Raw genomic sequence first — 19,758 nt, 5'->3', positions numbered from 1 at the left:
ACTGGGAACGTCAATTCAGCCTTCTTTATGAGGTGAGCCTGCTCTAGCCCTCAAAGCCAGTGATTCTCTCTGTTTTCCTGTTATTTTGCAGCAATGCAGGAATCAAATATAGTATCAAATCAAGTATAGTTACTTCTGTCAGCTTACAGACCTGGAGCCCAGCAGGCTCTTGGCTTCAGCCCTGCTTAGGATTTCTATTCTATTTCTGGTGCAACGTACTGTATATCTTATTTGAGGGACCTATGTATGTCTTTAATTTTAAGTATTTTATTTTTCATTTTTATTTTGGAGCAGTACAAGAAGCTCAAAACATAAACTCAGAGTCATATTTACTTGGAGTCTCCTTTCCTTTCCCAAGACATTGGCGACAAATGACTTCATTCTTATTACATTGAAATAAAAAAGGAAAAGCCACCAAAAGTGAGTGGAACCCTCTTTTTCATTCCTAAAGATTCTTTTTTGTTATTTGGAAATGCTTAATCCTTTCCTCAACTCCATATAAATTTTCCTTTTAGTATAAGAATTTGAGAAGCAAAAAATCAGTTATAGATCTGGGATAACCTACACTGTAGGGTATTTAAGGACAATTGGTAGGTTTTTAAAAATAGTAATACTTTAATTTAAAATTGAATTGAACTGGGAAAATAAATTCAGAGACACGCCATTCTTTTTGTGAGGTGAACCTGTTCAATACGGTAAGAAACAAATCCAAGTCTTCTTGGGATATTCTGATCCTCTCTCTAGAATTAACATTTATGATTTTACATCTTATGATTCCCATTGCCAGTCTCTTCTTTCCTCTACCAATAAAGGTTCTTTTAATTATGCAAAGTTTTCTTTTTAACTTAAAAGAAACAGTTTATTGTCTATTTCTGTCATGTGTATTACTATAATGTGGCTAGTCTTTTTCCCCTCAGCTGAGCTAGAGATGGAGGGAAAGAAACACCTCATTTTTGTTATTCTCTTCCCCAGTAAACTCTCACATCCTCATTAAAGCTCCACAAACATGACAGCACCTGCACCGGGCCACCTGCTTCTGTTTGTATGACACAAATAAATTCCTCTCAGAGGTGACATTGGAATTACTTGAAGCATCTGAAGTTATGAGGGATTCTTGATCTGCTTTCTTTTGGAAAGGAGTTTGCTTACCTTGGTAGAATTTAGGTTTTGATACTTGAATTTCTAATAACTTAAGAAAATAAAACACTTAACTATTTAGTGAAGATTAATAAGTGATTTTTAAAGATGATCTGGATATTTAGCTTCTCTTTTTGGAAATTTCTAAGAGGCTGAATTCTGGAGCCAGACTGTCTGAGTTTAAATGACTCTGCCATTTATTAGCTGTGTGACCTTGAGCAATTTACTTAAACCTTCTGTGCCTTGCTTTCCTCATCTATAAAATGAGGTTTGAGGTGGTAGCTACTTTATATGGATGTGACATATACTTAGTGGTGTGTGTGTGTGTGTGTGTGTGTGTGTAAAATGCAAAACACCAATAACAATGTCTAGAGCATAATGAACACTTAATAAATGAAGTGGGTTTTTTATTTTTCTTTTTTTGTCATCTACAATGTGTTAAACTTTATTCTTGGCACTAGGGGTACTTTGGTGAGTATGATATTAAAGTTCTCTCTTGTCAAAGAGCTTCCAACTTAGTGGGAAAACACATAACAAGTAAAACCTGTAATTAAGATAATTTTAAGTAGTAATAAGTGCCATGAAGAAAATAAAATAAGGTTCATGGGATGCCTGTGTGTTTCAGTTGGTTAAGTGTCCAGTTCTTGATTTCAGCTCTGGTCATGGTCTCAGGGTCATTGAGCCCCACATCAGGCTTTGAGCTCAGCACTGAGCCTGCTTGAGATTCTCTTCCTCTCTCTCTGCCCCTCCTCCCACTCTCTCTTGTGTGTGTGTGTGTGTGTGCGCGCGCGCGCGCTCTTTCTAGAATAAATAAGTAAATAAATAAAAACTTTTAAAAGAAAAGAAATTTCATAATTCCTAGTATTTAAATTGAAATTTCTAACTGAACATTTCCTTGGAGGTTGAACAAAATATGTCACCCTAGATTGTATCACAAATTCTCAGAAATGTACATAATTGCTCCTGGGGCCGTGTAAAAAGTATGGATAATGGCTCTAGAACTTGAACTTAATTCCGTATATGCTATCCTCTTGTGTTGGAGAATTGTGTCTTCATCTTTTGTCAATCCTCTTCTCTCTCCATGAGCCACTATCCCTGTAGTCTTCTTTTCTTTTCTTTTCTTTTCTTTTCTTTTCTTTTCTTTTCTTTTCTTGTCTTTTCTTGTCTTTTCTTGTCGGTGATGGTCGTGTTAGGAGGTAGGCGGGGTGTTATGAGGGGGGAGGGGAGGCGATTCTTTCGGAGGTTTTCGTTGTTTTAGATGTGTAGGGGTATGGAGAATTGGGATTTTTGAGGGTTCTTTCTTCTTTCTTCTTTCGTTTCTTGCGATCTTCTTTTGTTTTCTCGTTTGCTTTCTTTTATTCTTTCTTTCTTTCTTTCTTTCTTCTTTCTTTTTCTTTCTTCTTCTTTCCCCTCCTCTCTCTCCCTCCCTCTCTCTCTCTCTGTCTCTCATATTCTTTTTTTTATGTAGGTTCTACATCCAACATAGGGCTCAAACCCATGACTCCAAGATCAAGAGTCACATTCTCTGCTGACTGAGTCAGCCAGGTGTCCTGACCCTGATCATTCTTACTTAACAATCTACATGTAAGTGAGATTACTTGCTTCCAAATTCACTATTGTGATGGGGTACAGTCTAGGTGAGGGCTGATTAGTATTTTATCTTTTGTTAAACCTTGTATGTGCTTGATTTCAATAGGTATATGTCATAACTGATTAGCCCATGTATAGAAATAACAAATGGAATTACTTTAGGAATCTATTAATTATATAAAAATCTGTTACTGACAAATAATGGAGCAGTTTATTTTTGTCTGTTGTGCAAATGGTGAATTCCTAAGACCCCAAATGATAATACTTCTGAATTTACAGTTTGTTGCCAGAAAAGGACACACAATAGCAATAACATATTGTATCAGAATAGCAGTATGTTCATTGCAACCAGAGACTGCTTCATAGTAACAGGTTTAGAGAAGTCAGGGTCATATCAAATGTGCCTTCTCTCTCAGATCAGGAACTTGTTACCGTGAGCATGAAACACCTCATAATCAGAAAGCCCAAGATGGAGTCTCAAGTGGGGTTCTTATGCCCATGCTGGATATATAGGCACATTATTGCTATATGATGAGACCCAGTGTCAGAGTCCTCTGGGAGTCCTACCAAAACTGGGTGCAAACCTTCAATCTTCTGCCAATTAATAAGCAATACTAATGCTTCAGACCGCCCCCAAAAACTTGCTCCAAAACAACATTCTTAAAAGCTACATTTCACGTCTTGACCAAGCTCAGGCCAATTTTAGGCCTGCTAGAATTAACCCTCTTAACACAACTATTTTAATGATGAGTTAGATCTAATCCCTTCAGTGTTCCCACAGTTGCCTCTCTATTTAGTACAGAAATAATTACTATGGATGTCTGAGTAAGAGCATGATATAGAATATGAATGTAACTCTGCTTTGAGGAATATGGACAGTAACAGTATAGGTGGATTTTAACTGACTTTGTTAAAATTCTTGGAGTATTCAGAGATTTGGGAAGACTTAAAAAGAAAAAGCACTGGTCTCCAGACATCATTAAAAGGTCATTAGAACAAGTCACACCGCAAAAAATGATTTCATTTACTGATGTCTAAATAAAAAAAAATCTTTCTATTTTTAATTTGCAAAGCCATTAACAAAGAATTTTGTGGTGTTTTTTTGTGGGTAAGGTGGATCAATATTGTACAGACAAATGGAACTTATATCTGGTGGGAAAATTGTGCCCAAATTGTTAACCAGTTGGTGCTAACTTGGGGTGAGGAGCTCTCTAGAGGCACATCACGCAAGACACAGGAAGACAGAAATACGGAAGAGGTGGTTAATATGCTCCAAAGATGTGAAGATGGGGAAAAGCCATGAAGCTGGGCCATAATGATTAGAACTGAACTTACATGACATCCATCTCGCATTTAACAATAGCTACTATTTATCAAATAGCAGATGCCAGACATTCTGTCGGGACTTTACCTGTGTTCACTCACTGTGTCCTCCAACCTGGTGAGGTAGTAGGTATATTGGTGCCTGTGGCACCTAAATGTGCTCACCAAGGCTCAGGGAGCTTGAATAACTTGCTTGAGGATACACAGTGTGGAAGTTCTGGAAGACAGATTTCAAACTCGGGCAATTGGAGTCTAAGGCTTGCAGGTCTCAGTTAGACTCAAGGCAAAGATTGGGGAAACCTGACTGATAATCCTAACACTATTTTGAATATACAGTGTGCTCTATGCAAGCTCTATGAAATAGCTTTCATAGACTGAAAAGGAGGCTGCATGAATTTCCCTTATTTCTCCCCTTCCATTTACATTGTTTTCAGAGCAGGTAGTAAATTCTGGTTCTGACTATGCTCTTTATTTGCTGAAGAACTTTTGCTAGCTCTCCACTGCTTACCTTCTTTTTTTGCTCAGCTTTTGTTCACGTCTCATCTCCCACTACCCTCCTCACACCAGACACAAGTCCCTTCAGGCTATTTCTATCTGAGTCACCTTGTCCTGAAGGCCCCTGTTCTCTTGCACATGAGACCATTGAAACCTTGTCCTTCTGTAATGTTTCAGGTTAAACGCTCTCTCCTCTAGAGGTAGATGAGAGACCAAGAGAACTGTATAACAAGAATAGAAATTATTATTATGATTATATTGTATTAATTATTCATTCACCAAAGGAAAGCACACACTGGTTTTTTACTTCAGCCACCCACTGAGTCTCAGCCCTGCTTTCTCTTGAGAGAAATTGGACTCTTGTATGCTGGCCTTTTACACAAAACTGCATAAAGCATGAGGACAGTCTGTCTGAGGCTGTTTCGAGAAAGCCACCAGGAGTAGCTCTTTGTGTTGCACAGAGTTTCCCAAGAGTGCTATTGCTCTGTGATGAGCCCCTGCTCGGAGTCCTGTGTGATGCCCTCAGGGATTCAGGTGGGGGATAGACACAGAATGTGTCCAGAAGCCTGTGAAGTTTTCAATAACCGGTTTCTGGAGATTCTCTATAAGCATTTCCCCCAAGAAGTTTCTTAATTTTGTCCCTGCTGTCCCATCTCTGTAAATTATTTTTGCCTTCTGCTTCGTATATGCTTCAAAACATGTAGTTATCTATAAAGTAACACTTGACATTTTTTTTAGCTTACAGCAAACATTCTATCTCACTTCAAAGATAGATGTGATTCTTCTTTTTCTTGCTGCAACACCCACCAGGGATTGACTTAGATTTAACGAAGCATTCAGAGTCAGCAGACCCTCTCAGGCTATCCCTGACATCAGCCTAATCAGAGGATGTAGGACGAAGCCACAGCTAGAGTCCTTGAAGCAGTCCGTACAACAGTCTTCACAGCTGCCATGATCCACTCACTTACAAGGCAATGAAATCCACATTGGGCAGCTGTCTTGGTTTAAAAGACAGGCACCAGAATCTCTTGTGACATCTCCATAGGTTTAGCTTCCAGAGTCCCCACAGGGGACAGACCAGAGTCACCACATTCAGAGAAGCCCAAAGTCTGGTGTCACACCAGGGATTTATAGTTCTCCCAGATTAGATTAGATTCAGTCTCTCTCTCTGGGGTTGTTATTCGTCCTGACCACTGTTGTCTAATAACTAGGTGACACATACCATCTTTTTTCATTTCCAAGGGAACAAATAGGCAGTGAATCAAAGATCAGACCCTCACACAGGTGGGGAAGGTTTTAATCCTTTGCTCAGACATGCCAGCATTGGAATTTTTATAACTGCTTTTATTGGGTTGATTGCTGGGAAATTTGAAGCACTGTGAGTAGAATGCATGGTAGAGAGTAAGGGATTTATGATCCCCCAGCATTAATTTGCTTCGATGATATTTGGATAGTTGTGGTTATCACTTAGAATTTTTTGAGGTAGTGTAAGTCGTAGTTTTACAATTTTAAGGACATTTTTGAAAGATAAATACTTGATCTTCCCTAATTATAACATTTGTTGATCAATGGCTACGAGCCAAATCACTTAATTATGTTATCTCATGGAATCTTCACAATGACAGGAAATAACCCCATTTTATTAATGAGACATTAGGAATCAGAAAGATTAAACCATTTGTCTAATTCCTAGGACAAACCGAAAGACCTTATTCTCTGATGATTTAAGGTATCGTCTCTTGAATTTACCAATAATATACATGGTCTTCAAAAGCTGTACAATTTTGTCATATTTCATTTAACATTATATCATAAACATTCTCAATTTCATCTACCCTTAATGATCATCATTTACAAATACTTGCATGCAGTTCTAACACATTGAAATAAAATAATTTACTTAACTATACCCTGTTCTCACACACGTTTTATTTTCAATAATTTATTTCCATAGTTAATGTTGCCAGGGCATCTTCTTGCATGTAACTATTTTTTCCTCTCCAGTTATTTCTTTTGCAATTTCTTCTGTCATAATGTGAAGAAAATTATCATCTCTCCTGAGATCTGATAAATAATAGCACATTATGGTATGCTAATTTTATGATGGTTTGATTTTATTATATTTAAATTTTTATTCCATCTGGAAATGATTTTATGTTTCATAGAAAGATATGGATCTAATTTGTTCATTTTCCTATTGCTAAACAATAGTTTCAGTTCCACATTTAAAATAATTATTTTCTATTGTTTTTAAAGTATAATCGTAAAAAATTCTTATATATGTGTGGGCCAATTTCTGATGTTTCTTCTCTGATCCACTGAATGATATATCTATTTAGGCTGTAGTGACAGGGAGCTTTAATTATTATTTCTGTGTAACATGTTCTATTGTCTGCTATGGTCTGCCTTCCCAGTCCTTTACACACTGTCAATATTATTTTAGTATATTACTTGATATTTTCAATTGCTTATTTTTCAAAATAAATTCCAGAACCATTTGGCTAAGTTTCTCACACACACACACACAAATTCTGATGAGATTTTAATTGGATTCCATTAACTCTATAAATTTGCTAGACTAGACATATTTCCAACATTTAGTCTTCCTTTTCTGGAATACACTAATCGACATGTGTCTCCCCCCACTCCCCCCCTTCTGCCATATGTCTATCTTAATCTTTATGTTGCCTTTTTCTTCAGCTGGGTTGGTTATACATATCTCTTTAATTCTTTCTTTCTTTCTTTCTTTCTTTCTTTCTTTCTTTCTTTCTTTCTTTCTTTCTTTCTTTCTTTCCTTCCTTCCTTCCTTCCTTCCTTCCTTCCTTCTTTCTTTCTTTGCAGTTCTGAGTGAAACATTTATCTTTTTCATTTTGCTTGATTTCTGTCTATACCAATGTACCAAGTATCATTTTTTTTGGTGTAATCATCTTATATTGATGTGCTTCTTAATGTTTTATTATTTTAAAAATGTTAGCAGTTTAAAAGTAATTTCTAGGTATATCATAATTATTTTATTTTTTTTAATATTTTATTTATTTATTCATGAGAGACACACACACAGAGAGAGGCAGAGACACAGAGGGAGAAGCAGGCTCCATGCAGGGAGCCGAACATGGGACTCAATCCCGGTCTCCAGGATCACACCCTGGGCAGAAGGCGGTGCTAAACTGCTGAGCCACCGGGGCTGCCCAATTATCTTATCTTTTAAAATATTTTATTTATTTATTTTAGAAAGTGTGTGTGTGTGTGCATGAGCAAGGGGAGGGGCAGAGGGAGAGGGAGAAACCAACTTCCTATTGAGCAAGGAGCCTTGCTCCAGACTCCAGGCTCTATCTCAAGACCCTGAGATCATGACCTGAGCCCAAACAAAGAGCTGGATGCTCAACCAACTGAGCTGCTCAGGTGCCCCAGTATAATGATTTTTTAAAAAATAAGTATCTTTTAACTTTCTAATACTTACTTGATAATACTAGTTTTAATCCTTACTGGATGTCCCAGAACTCTCCAAAGAGCACTATACAATAGTAACATACTTATTTTGTCCTTAATTAAAAATTATTCACATTGTTATTAATTAATTATTTTAGAGAGAAAGAGTGGGTGCATGCATGCATTTGAACAGGGGGAGAGAGAATCTTAAGCAGGGGCTTGATATCAGGACCCTGAGATCACGACTTGAACCGACATCAAGTGTTGGATGCTTAACCCAAATGAGTCATCCAGGCACCCCTAAAATTATTCATTTTAAAAGTGAATTGTGGGGTATGTATTCTCTGTTCAATAAAAAATAATTTTTTAATTGTTTTTATTTTAGAAAAAGATGTTCCTCAACAGATAAAAAGGAATTATTTTATTCTATTTTCTCTGTATTTATTAAAAGGGAGAATTATCAGATATATTTTTATATCTATTGAAAAATATTCATGTGATTTATTTAGCCTTTTATATTGTATATTAATTACAGTTAAAGATTTCCTAATGTTGAGCTACTCTGCTTTATACTCTGCATTGATATTCATGATATAATATTATTTGGTCAAGGTGTGAGGATCATGTTTTAAGAGGTTTTTAACAACTAGGGATAAATATACAGGTGGGTGACCAAGATGGTAAAATATGTGGAATGGCACCATATGAGAGCTAGAATATTTATCCTGGAGAACAGAATACTTAAATTGTCCCTCTTAAGAGAAAGAATGGTGGTTGATTTTTAAGTTTAAAGGACTTTTGTCTGAAAGGATTATTTTCAGTTCAAAATTTTTCCAGGGAGAAGAACTAAATGAGGAGTTATGGAGATAGAGATTGAAGAGAATTTTCTATATTCATGACAGAGTTTTAAAATTTAAATGTCCTGGTTCAGAAAAAAATGAGCAGTGTCATCAGTATAAATATTGAAGCCAAGACTGGCTGACCTTTCATCTATAGAAAAGCTCCTGCATTGGTTGGGAGGTTGTTCTGGTGCACATTTAAGGTATTTTCCAGTCGTGAGACTAGAAATCTATGATTCTGTGTTTAAAGAATACATTATGCTACATTATCCCTATTCTAGAAATGATCTTTTTAACTGATATGGTAGGCGGAATTCCAGTATGATTTCCCAAGTTTCTTGTTCTTAGGATATTTAGGTAGGAGGGTAGACCTCTCCCTGGTGAGGCAGTTTAAAGCCCCTCAAAAGACAGAGGGAGAGAAGGGTCTCAGAAACTTAGATAACTGGACAGAGCCAATAATTTAAATTGGAGAAAAAATTAGGATTAAAGCAGCTTTAAAGAGACCACTAGCATTGGTGGAAAGGTACTTTTCAGAAGGGTGTGATAATCATATTGTAAATAGAAGTAAAAGTCTGAATAGAAGGGGGTAGAAGTTAAGTTCAACTCAGAGCATGGGATCAGAAACTAATAATTAGTTAATAATAATATATAATAATAAAGTGTGGGGTAGCCCCTCAGTGGGGAAGAGGGAATGGCAGAAGGGTAAACAAAGAATTTGAACTCCTAAATTAATAATGAAGACTTTAATTATATTTTAAGAAGCATTATTTTGTCTGCTCTAACATGGTTGTTGTGGCTTATAAATAGCAGCTGAAGCCAAGTAATATATGTCTCATTTTCATAAATATGTATTTAGGTACATTTTATTATAGGTACAATATAAAAATGAAATAGGTATACTTTTTTTAAAAGTACTTGTGAGAGGTGCCTGGGTGCCTCAGTTGGTTAAGTGTCTGCCTTTAGCCCAGGTCATGATCACAGTCCTGGGATTGAGCCCCACTTCAGGTTCCAGGCTCAGTAGGGAATCTGCTTCTCCCTCTCCCACTGCTGCTCCCCCTGCTTATGCTCTCTGTCTCTCACTCTCTCTCTCTCTCACTCATGCTCTCTCTTTGTCTCTCAAATAAATAAACAAGATCTTTAAAAAAAAAAAGTACTTGTGAAAGTAGTGAGTGGTATAACACGGCTTCCTTCAGTTACTCGTGCCTGTTGAGTGAATAACCATGGTAACTTAAGATAGGGCATTCAGGTCATCTAATAAAAGCTTCATCAGAAGAAGGCTCAATCTCTTGGAAGTAACTGGAAAAATATTTCTGTAATTTGCTATGAGATCTTGTTGGTTCACAACCCTTGGGGATTTCCTGGGTAACATCTAAAACTGGCAGCCATTTTTGGAGGGCTGGAAGAAACCCAAGAAAGGTCATGGGAAACACTCCGGGTTGGTAGGTTGCAGGTTTCAACAAGCAAGGGAACTTACTTCCAAGGCTTGTCTTGGATGCCTGGAAGACTAGTAGATCTCTGAACCTGCCTACCAGAATCTTAAAGAGTTTGTATAGAGGCCTTAACTGGGTTCAGACACATCTACCATTCATGTGATCCCAAGCAACACATTGCTCTCTCAAGGTTGCATCCTTGAAATAGCTCTGACTATGGGAAAGGAATGTATGGAGACTACATACATTCCAAGGACGGGGAGGGAGTGGGAAACCTAAACTGCCTGGTTCCAAGGTGCAAGTCAACCTGCCATCATCTCCTCTCAATTATTTCCTCCAATAGATCTCAGGATATTTTTAGAGATAGAAGCATCATAATGGCATACAAGAGCTAATTACAATTACTACCATTAATTGAATTGTGTTGTGGTGAATATTCATTCATAATTTTCTTTCTTTTCCGTCCTGGGCACAGGTTCCCTTGTGAGAAGAATACACTGACTTTGGAGTTGCCCAAGTGGCTTGCTATCACATACAAAGAGGAGAGAAGCCATGGTATGTGAGGTCCAAGAAAATGCCTTCAGCCATCTTGCACTTCTGCTCTCCACAATGAGTAGATTGTGCCTGTGGTAGGCATTGTTTTTCATCCTGAATCCTGGATACAGAGACTCATGGAGTAGATTGGAACCCAGACTGTAAACTGGCGTGAAGAGCAACTCAATTGGCCAGGTGAGCTTAAATCCATTCAGCAGAGCCACAGATAGCATGAAGATTCTTGAGCAAGAAACAAATGTTTACTATTGTAAACCATTGAGATTTTGAGATAGCTGTAGCTTCCTTACTTAAGAAAATCTGACTAATACAAAGATATTATGCTAGGGCCTTTATTTTGTTACTTCAATCCTGCTGAAATGTTATAATAAGCTATTATAACAACATTATAGTTATTAAAATAAAATATAATTATTAAATTAAAACATTATAATGGTTATAATATTAATATCTCAATGTTATAAATGAAGAAATAGGCTCAGAAAGATTTAAAAATTTAACCTATATCATGCAGGCAACTCGTGGTTTTACTGACATTGGAATCCGAAACTGTGTCTGAATCCAATAGTAGTATTCTTTCCACTTCTTCCAATATATTAAGGAAGTATGTGTGTGAGGGGGAGAGTCTTAATTACTTTTTCTTATGTCCCTTAAAAAGCTGTGATCAAATACATTTCATGTCTTGAGGGCCAGAAGTTTTTCTATATTTGGAAAAAGGGATTTCAGCTTTTTGAATCAAATAGCGCTTTCTGAGTATGGCTATACATATGAAGGTGTGTGCAAATGCATAAATTTTGGCTCTTGATGAATTATAAAATAAAAATGTACGTTGAAGTTACTTTGAAAATGCAATCCATGTTAGAGAATAATATGTGGTAACCATATGCAGTAAGTGGAGATGGAATGAGAACATCATTCTGTTACACTTACATTAACTCTAATCACACTAGGTAGTTGATGCTCTTATGAGGGCTGCCAACTAACGTTTTAGGTAAATGAATAGCTAGGATGTATAGCCTTCAGAAAGCGGGCATCTCTCCTGTCAAATAGGTAATTACAGAGGCTATGACTCCATTAGGAAAATGGTGGCCAATCAATGTAAACCCTAAGAGCTCAGATCTTTTGTAATTGATTGAGAGATTCAGTGACTTCAGTGCAATTGCATTTCAAATGTAAGAAGCCAGTATTTGGCCAGATGGCTGCCATGAATTCCAGAGGGAATTTATGAATTTTAATGAGAACAGTGGCTACACAATTTCAGTCACATGTGTTAATACTGAATGAAATATGCAGATCAATATTGAAACTGCACCCTGGGGGTATCCAAGCTATCATTTGTTATATCCTAATATTCATATTTATTTCTGCAGGTATGCAATTGCTTATCATACGAAGGCTTAGGGAAACTTGTTAATGCAAATCACAATTGATATTTGGAATTATAGTCTACTTCTTACTTCTTCTGAGATGACCATTACATAATTTAGGGTAATTCAGAGGTTCTCTCTCAGAAGTATTCAGTTTGTGCAAATGAGAGTCATTTAAGTTTATTCATTCACTCAACAGTTCCTGTAAAGTTAATGTGAATTATCCACAGGAATTGGGGATAATTCATAGATGAATTAGACATGGTTATGGATTATGTCCTAGAACAGCTTAAAAATATAATGAAGGCAGAGAGAGAAATATATTTTTTAATGATTATAATCCTAGGATGGAAGTGATAAGTATCCTAAGGGAGGTACAAATAAAGTAGTAGTTCTACTTGGTAACTAGGCTAACTTATTTTGGGTAAATAAACACATACTAATAAAGGCAAAGACTTTCACTTCTGGTAATGTCACTCTAGGTATTCTAACCAACATTCTGAACAAAAATAACAAGAACAGTTGGACACTATTTTTTTTTTAAGATTTATTGATTTAAGAGAGAGAGAGAGTGAGAGAGTGAACATGGAGGGAGGAGCAGAGGGAGAAGAAGAGAGAGATAATCCCAAGCAGCCTGAGCACAGAGCCCAACACAGGGCTCCATCTCACTACCCTGAGATCATGATTTGCGCTGAAATTGTGAGTGGGATGCTTAACCGACTTAGCACTAGGCACCCCTTAATTGGACGCTGTTAAAGAAACGTTCCTGAAGGTATAAAAGAGCCAGAAATATACTGGTTGTGGGCCCAAGAGTTAGGTGAGGGCCAATATCCAGAGAAATGAGCACACCCTTCAGGTTATTCACAAACATTTGCAGGTTATTGAAGAGATGATCAAACTGCTAAGTATTTTTGACAGCCTTGTGGGGCTTAGGGGATAATAGTGGGGGTCCAGGTTCTGTCAAAAGTAAGGTGGTAGTAAAACCCTCCCCCTTCAGGCTTAGGTTTGGACCCTGATGGACAACATATTCTAGGAGTAAGGATGACTGGGAAACCTATCAGTCCAGCCTTGAGTCTAGTGGAAGGCCCAGAAAAGCTTGATTCCTGTAAGTAGAGGCAGGCTATTTCTGGTGCCTCAAAGTCTATGGTACAAGCAACAAAAAGTCCTTTCTGAAGGATACTGGATCTTCCAATATCACTGGAGGCTTAAAATTATTTCTTAAAAAAACAATGTCTATCACATGATAACACTTGACCTGGCATTCTGATAAGCTGATGTGAATGAGACTATGCAGAATGAACAAATATTTAAAAATAACTAGAAAAAAATAAAAATAACTAGACTTAGTGTTCAAAATATAAAAGGCAAGCTTAAAAATTTTAAGAGTTGGAAATGATAGAAAGAAATGGAGAAATTTTAAAAAGAAAAGAAAAATTCAAAAATTAGTAATTAGGGGATCCCTGGGTGGCTCAGCGGTTTAGCGCCTGCCTTTGGCCCAGGGCACGATCCTGGAGTCCTGGGATCGAGTCCCATGTCGAGCTCCCGGCATGGGGCCTGCTTCTCCCTCCTCCTGTGTCTCTGCTTGTCTCTCTCTCTGTCTATCATTCATGAATAAATAAATAAATAAATAAATAAATAAATAAATAAATAAATCTTTTAAAAAATTAGTAATTAAAAATCTGAGTGGTATTTGCTTTAAAAGAATTTATTTAGAAAAATAATTTAATTAGCTATGTTTTTATATTTAATGTACTCTTCTCTGTATATATACTCTATTTCACAATAAAAAAGTATAAAAAATATATGAACTGCCAACATATGTTTTTGTCAGTTTCCAAAGAATATGTTAAATCTATGAACCTATTATTTTGTTCAAACTTTTGCAGCAATCTTAAAAGATAGATGATATTATTTCATCACCCAGATGGGAAAACAAGACAGCTAAAAGAGTTTAAGGTCACACAGCTGGGAAATAGCAGAGCCGGGTTGCAAACCAAGATTTGCCTGACTTCACCCTGAGCTCTTTTTTTTTTTAAGATTGTATTTATTTATTCACGAGAGACACAGAGATAGAGATGCAGACATAGGTGGAGGGAGAAGCAGGCTTCTCGCAGGGAGCCTGATATGGAACTCGATCCCAGGACCCCGGGTTCACACTCCGAGCCAAAGGCAGATGCTCAACCTCTGAGCCACCCAGGCATCCCATCACCCTGAGCTCTTAACTCTATGAACTCTATGCTGGTAAAGGCTTAGGAAGTCCCTTGGAAGAAGAATTGTTTCCGATGCTTATACTCAAAAGGATGTTGCTATGGCTAAATCTTCTGCTCCAGTTACTGATGCTAGTAATTCTCGAAGAAATGATAATCCTGTTGGTATTATTCTCAGCCAAGAGATTTCCATGACAAATTGACTGGGGCTTCTAAAGAGTTTCTTAGGTGTATCCACAGGGTCCCCACTTTAGAGCCTAAGCATGTCCCTGAGGTGGGGAGGGGGAGCACTAGGTCCCAACTAATGAAAACTTCCCATTTCTCTTTTACTCCTTTGATTGCAAGGAAGAACTAGTCCTCTTGCCATATTACTCTATAGCTCCACGGTTATTTTCTTTTTCAGGTGCTTGGTTGCTTTTTTTCCACTATTAGGTACTTTCTCTCTCAGAAGGCATTCCTCCCCACTCCCAACTCTCTATTCAAAGTACTCTTTCCCAACTCCCCATTAGCTTGGAATGCCAGGGGATATTAGCAGAAACAGACTTGGTCAAACTATAGAAAAAAAAAGGTTATTTTTATAGTTTTCTCCATGGTAATGGGTACCTTATAATTTTGTAACTAATGTCATCTACGTGCTTATTTCAGAAAATAAAGCTGTGTTAAGAAATATTTTCCTGATTCTATTTCTAGATCCATAAGTGGCTAGTATTTTTAGTTCTCACCTCTCTGGTTTAAAAAAAAAAAGTTTTCCATGCTAGGCGCTCTGCCACACATCATGAACAATGAGGCTTTGCTCTAACCCAAATAGGTTCCATCGACAGCTGTTTGTGTCTTTCAATGACTTAATATTCAGTAAAACAAAATAAAACCACACTGTCCAGGCCATGGTAATCAGTGCCCTACTGTGCTAACCACACACATCTGATTCTCTCTAGCTGTGCATATCACATTACACAAACGACATTAAAAATTAAATGGGGCATATTCAGGGGCATGGGGTCTGGAATCCACATTAGGAGAATAGATTCAAGGAACTGGGCACATGTACAGTAGAGAAGAAAAAACAAAAGGAGCAGGATGGCCCTCTGGGCTAAGATAGAGGGATCTGCCAGGTGGTAGGTAGAGGCAGATTGGAGCTAAATGTGAGTAGATTGTAGCAAATGTGCAGAGGGAGAAGGCTGACAAAGGAACTGGGCTGCCTTCAGAGCCATGGGCTTTGTCAGGAAAGGTGTTTAAGCACTGGACAGTTAAGGAGGTTAGACATAGAGTTCTTGCAATATGGGTATAATCATTTGTGGACTCATCCCAGAAATCAACAGCAACTATTTCCAAGGGAAATGTCTTTTGAACTTTGATCAGTTAATAGGCAACTTTTAGATCACAGCCCACTAGTAAGTGGGAGTTTCTTACATGAACTTTTGTGTTTCCCATGATTAGGAAATAATGGGAAGAATTTTTTTGGATTAACCATATACAATGCTACATCCCTGACATAACGAAGAAATCTAAGGCTGAACTGGTATTCTAAGTTTCCAAACATCATAAAACTTGAAGCTTTGGGAAGAGCATGGAGTTGTTTGTTTGTTTAAGATTTTATTTATTTATCCATGAGAGACATAGAGAGAGAGAGGCAGAGACACAGGCAGAGGGGGAAGCAGGCTCCATTCAGGGAGCCTGATGTGGGGCTTGATCCCAGGACCCTGGGATCATGCCCTGGGCTGAAGGCAGACACTCAACCTCTGAGCCACCCAGGAGCCCCAAGAGCATGGATTTTTAATTTATTTTCTTGTCCTTGTCAGACAAGTGTCTTTATTTTTTGTTAATTCTCTTTCTAAGCTGTGTGGTTGTCATGATATGCTGTATGGGGTGTTTAAGAAGTCACTTTGCAGTCAAGTCAATAAAATGATGTGGCACGGACCACTTTAACACAGAATTTGATCAAGAATTTGTGCTTTGAGTGTTGTGTGGGAAAAGAAAAGACAAGATGCTTTGAGGCATTGTTTTCTGAAATCTGGTATTGAGTAAAGAAGGCGTTCACTTACCAGGGTAAGTCTTTTAATAATACAAAAGAAGGAAGAGCTCCAAGCTCTCTGAGTTCTGCTTTTCTGACCTCTTTGGTGTAGGGAGTTAGAGAGGTTTGGTTTTCCCAATCAGTTTTGTCTCAATAATCTCTGTCTTCAGAGACAGCAGTAACAGAACTAACTAGGCAGAAATAAATTCCCCTGAGAACCATTTCAATTTGTAAACCTTTGGTAAGCAGTTTAGTAGGAGGATCTTCAACCCTAGAGGAATCATATCAGGGTTTAATAAACCTAGGCCACAAAAGAGAGTCTTAGATCGCAAGGTTTTATTTGAAGGCAAAAGAGAAAATGGTAGGAGAGAGTAGACCTCTGATTTCTACTGTAGAACGAAAACCATAGAAGGTTTTATTTTTATACTTAATGACAGCATAAAAGACTAATCATTCATGTTAAGTTTTAGAATTTTAAAAAAATTTCTCTGTATCTGAGGAGTTGAACTCCTTGCGATCTTAATCATATGCCTCTGAGTAGGTAGATTTACACAATGGAAGAGTGATTCTTTTTCCAAGACAGAAAAAAAAGAGTTAGATATGGAAATGTGAATTCCTTTGAGTATATTACCCAATTCCTGTGCTTTCCTGATTGAAAGATCCACATTTTACATGTGTAATGTGCAAAACACAAAGGTTTCAGATCAAAGTTTCTGGTAGTTGAAAATATTTCTTGTGTCTGATCTCTAGGCTTTTTTCCCTCCCTTTGAAATTTCCACCATTTACAGTGTAGCTCCAACTATTACAAGCTCTGGAATGACTGCTTTTATACTCAGGTTTTGGATATATCCTTTTCTACTTGTATATGCATTGAGCAATACTAGCAATTCAGAATCTTGGCAAAGGCTCATCCTTAAAATTATTCCTCAGAAGTATAAATGAGAGAGGAGAGGAGGATGGGAGACAGAGGGAGCAGGGGTGATGGATAAATCCAAGGGAGAAAATTGAGGTTTTCAAAAATAAATTGCAATAAGCTGCAAATTTGGGGCCTTAGTTTAGTATTGTTAAACTTCTTGATGACCACAGCCTTTTTACCCAAACCTATAACCATATCATTGTCTTCATTTTCAGCAAGTCTGTCAGCTGGGATCCTACATTTTATAAACATGTAGAATGGTAACCAGTTCCTTTGAGATGGTTTTGTAGACTCCAGGAGTGATTAGATTCAGGGGTATTTTTTTAAGCCTCATTTATATAGATGAGGCAAGTCAAAGTGACAGGAATATATGAAGAACAATATGAAAAATGATCCTCTCTTTTGAGCACTGGATGGTCCTTTATAAAAGAAATTTCCGATGGTGAATTTATAGCTGACCTACTCAGCCCTATCTAATCACTTTAATGCTTTAAAAAATGTCTCCTTCTCTCTATATTTTGGAATAATTTCTGGCATAAGTTTAATAGCTCTGAGACTGCTACTGAGTTCTTGTGACGCGCCAGCCAGTATGCTAAGCACTTTTACATGAATTACATCACTTAATCCTCATAAGAGGATCACTATTTAATCACATGTCATAGATTCTATTATTATTTTGATTTTATAGATGAAGTCACTGAGAGTTAGAGGGGGAAGTTGCTTACAAGCCCAGGGAAGTGCTCATAGAGCTGGTGTGTTCAGTAAGGAGGATTGGAGGCCAGGCGGTGTAACTTCAGAGCATGTGCACTTACTTAATCACTCTGTTATGCCACCTCATGGTTCATTGTTTCATTGACCCCTTAATGGAAACTGGGAAGGTTATGAGTATACATAGATCATGGATGCATACCTTTATGTATGTATGCAGTATATACACAGGCATAAATAACATAACATGTTCTTTTCATTCTATTTCTTGTCAAAGCTTGTGAATTCTTCTTTTGGAAAATGTTTCTCCTCTTTAGTTATCAGCTATGTGCCCTTTTTAATGAAACTAGACAAATAAATGTTGTCTAGAATTCCCTTCTGGCAAGTGGACTTTATAAACTTAGTTCAGGGCCAAAAGAAGAGTTGTTTTAGCTTTTCTTTATGCTCTTCATATTTCCCCAGGAGTTACTTCAGCTTGCTCCTATCACTGGCAGAGACTAGCAGGAAGACTTCACTAAAAGCAAACAAAAACAACATTTAATTTTGAAATCACTGTGACTATGATCTAGGATTCGACTGTGCTCTGGCATATGTTTTTGTGTTAGTGTATTCATGCCTGTGTGTGTATGTACATACCAATTTTTCACAGGGTAAACATTTTGAGTATTTCCTTGGTTCCAGACACATTCAAGTGTATGTACACATTCGAGCATGCCTTGTTCCTTTCTTCGAGAGGCTCATTGATTATATGCAATATCTTCATTATCTCAATTCTACTGAACATTATAAACTCAAAAAAATGATCATTTTATTTTCCAGTCTTATATATCAATCCTTTCTAGAAGATTTTTGTTTGTTTCCCTAATATAACCCCGTTTTCCCACCTTCCATCTCCTAAAATTTTTATTGTTTTCTGCTTGAATTTCCTAGTCTTTATTTCTTTTTATTTAATGTTTACTCTTTCTCTTTCCCCCTTGGTAACTACTATTTGTTCTTTAAGACTTAGCTCAGGTAATCTCTTTTCTAGAGAGCCTTCTCCATCTTGCTCCTACAGCTTTGCCCAGACCAGGCTGGGTGGCTATCCCTCTCTGGGCCCCACAGTATCGCAGACATAAAATAGCTACCTCCGTCATAGCTATTCTAATGCCATTTGAGCTATCTACCCACACATCTGATTTCCCCTCCAGACTCTTGGCTTCTTGAGTGCACCACCCTGTTTTTCTAATGTCCACAGTCCCAGTGTGTAGCAAAGGGACACATGGTAGGTGTTGGTGAACGTTTGTTGCATTAATGAATGTTTAAAGACACAGCCCTCATGCCCCCTCATCCTCTTCTCTTTCAGAATTCCTTCCTTCTCTGACCTCCTGTGGCACAAATAAACTATACCATTTACTTAGGAATTAATCTTATGATGCTCTGGAATTCTCCCTTTTATTACTGCTGTTTAAAGGCTACAGTGTTATTTAATGTTTTCTGTCTGTTGTCAACTAGGTTTTGCACTTCTTGGATGTGAGGGGAAGATTTTATAATTCTGGGTGTCCTCAGTACCCCCATACTGCTTTTTATATATATTATCTTCTTTTTTAAAAAAGATTTATTTATTCATTTATCTCTATATCTATTTATTTTTGGGGGAGAGAGAGAGAGTGCACAGGGGGAGGGGCAGATGGGTAGGGAGAGGCAGAGAATCTCAAGCAGGTTCTGAACTAATCCCAGAGCCTGATGCGGTGCTTGATCCTACAACCCTGAGATCA

The 19,758-nt window shown here is 37.5% G+C and overlaps 1 long non-coding RNA gene across 2 annotated transcripts in view; it reads left to right on the top strand.

Annotated features, from left to right (window-relative positions):
• LOC111098073 overlaps positions 1 to 19,758 on the top strand; it is a 137,125-nt gene that overhangs the window by 70,196 nt on the left and 47,171 nt on the right. For both annotated transcript variants that reach the window (XR_005366864.1, XR_005366863.1), the window contains exon 3: positions 10,719 to 10,972. This is a non-coding gene — a long non-coding RNA (uncharacterized LOC111098073). The remainder of the gene's footprint in view (positions 1 to 10,718; positions 10,973 to 19,758) is intronic.

The sequence above is a fragment of the Canis lupus genome, chromosome 11 (genome assembly GCF_011100685.1).
Source record: "Canis lupus familiaris isolate Mischka breed German Shepherd chromosome 11, alternate assembly UU_Cfam_GSD_1.0, whole genome shotgun sequence".
In the NCBI taxonomy this organism is placed as follows: domain Eukaryota; kingdom Metazoa; phylum Chordata; class Mammalia; order Carnivora; family Canidae; genus Canis; species Canis lupus.
The sequence above is the reverse complement of the archived record's forward strand: the minus strand, read 5'-3'. Positions and strand labels throughout refer to the sequence as shown.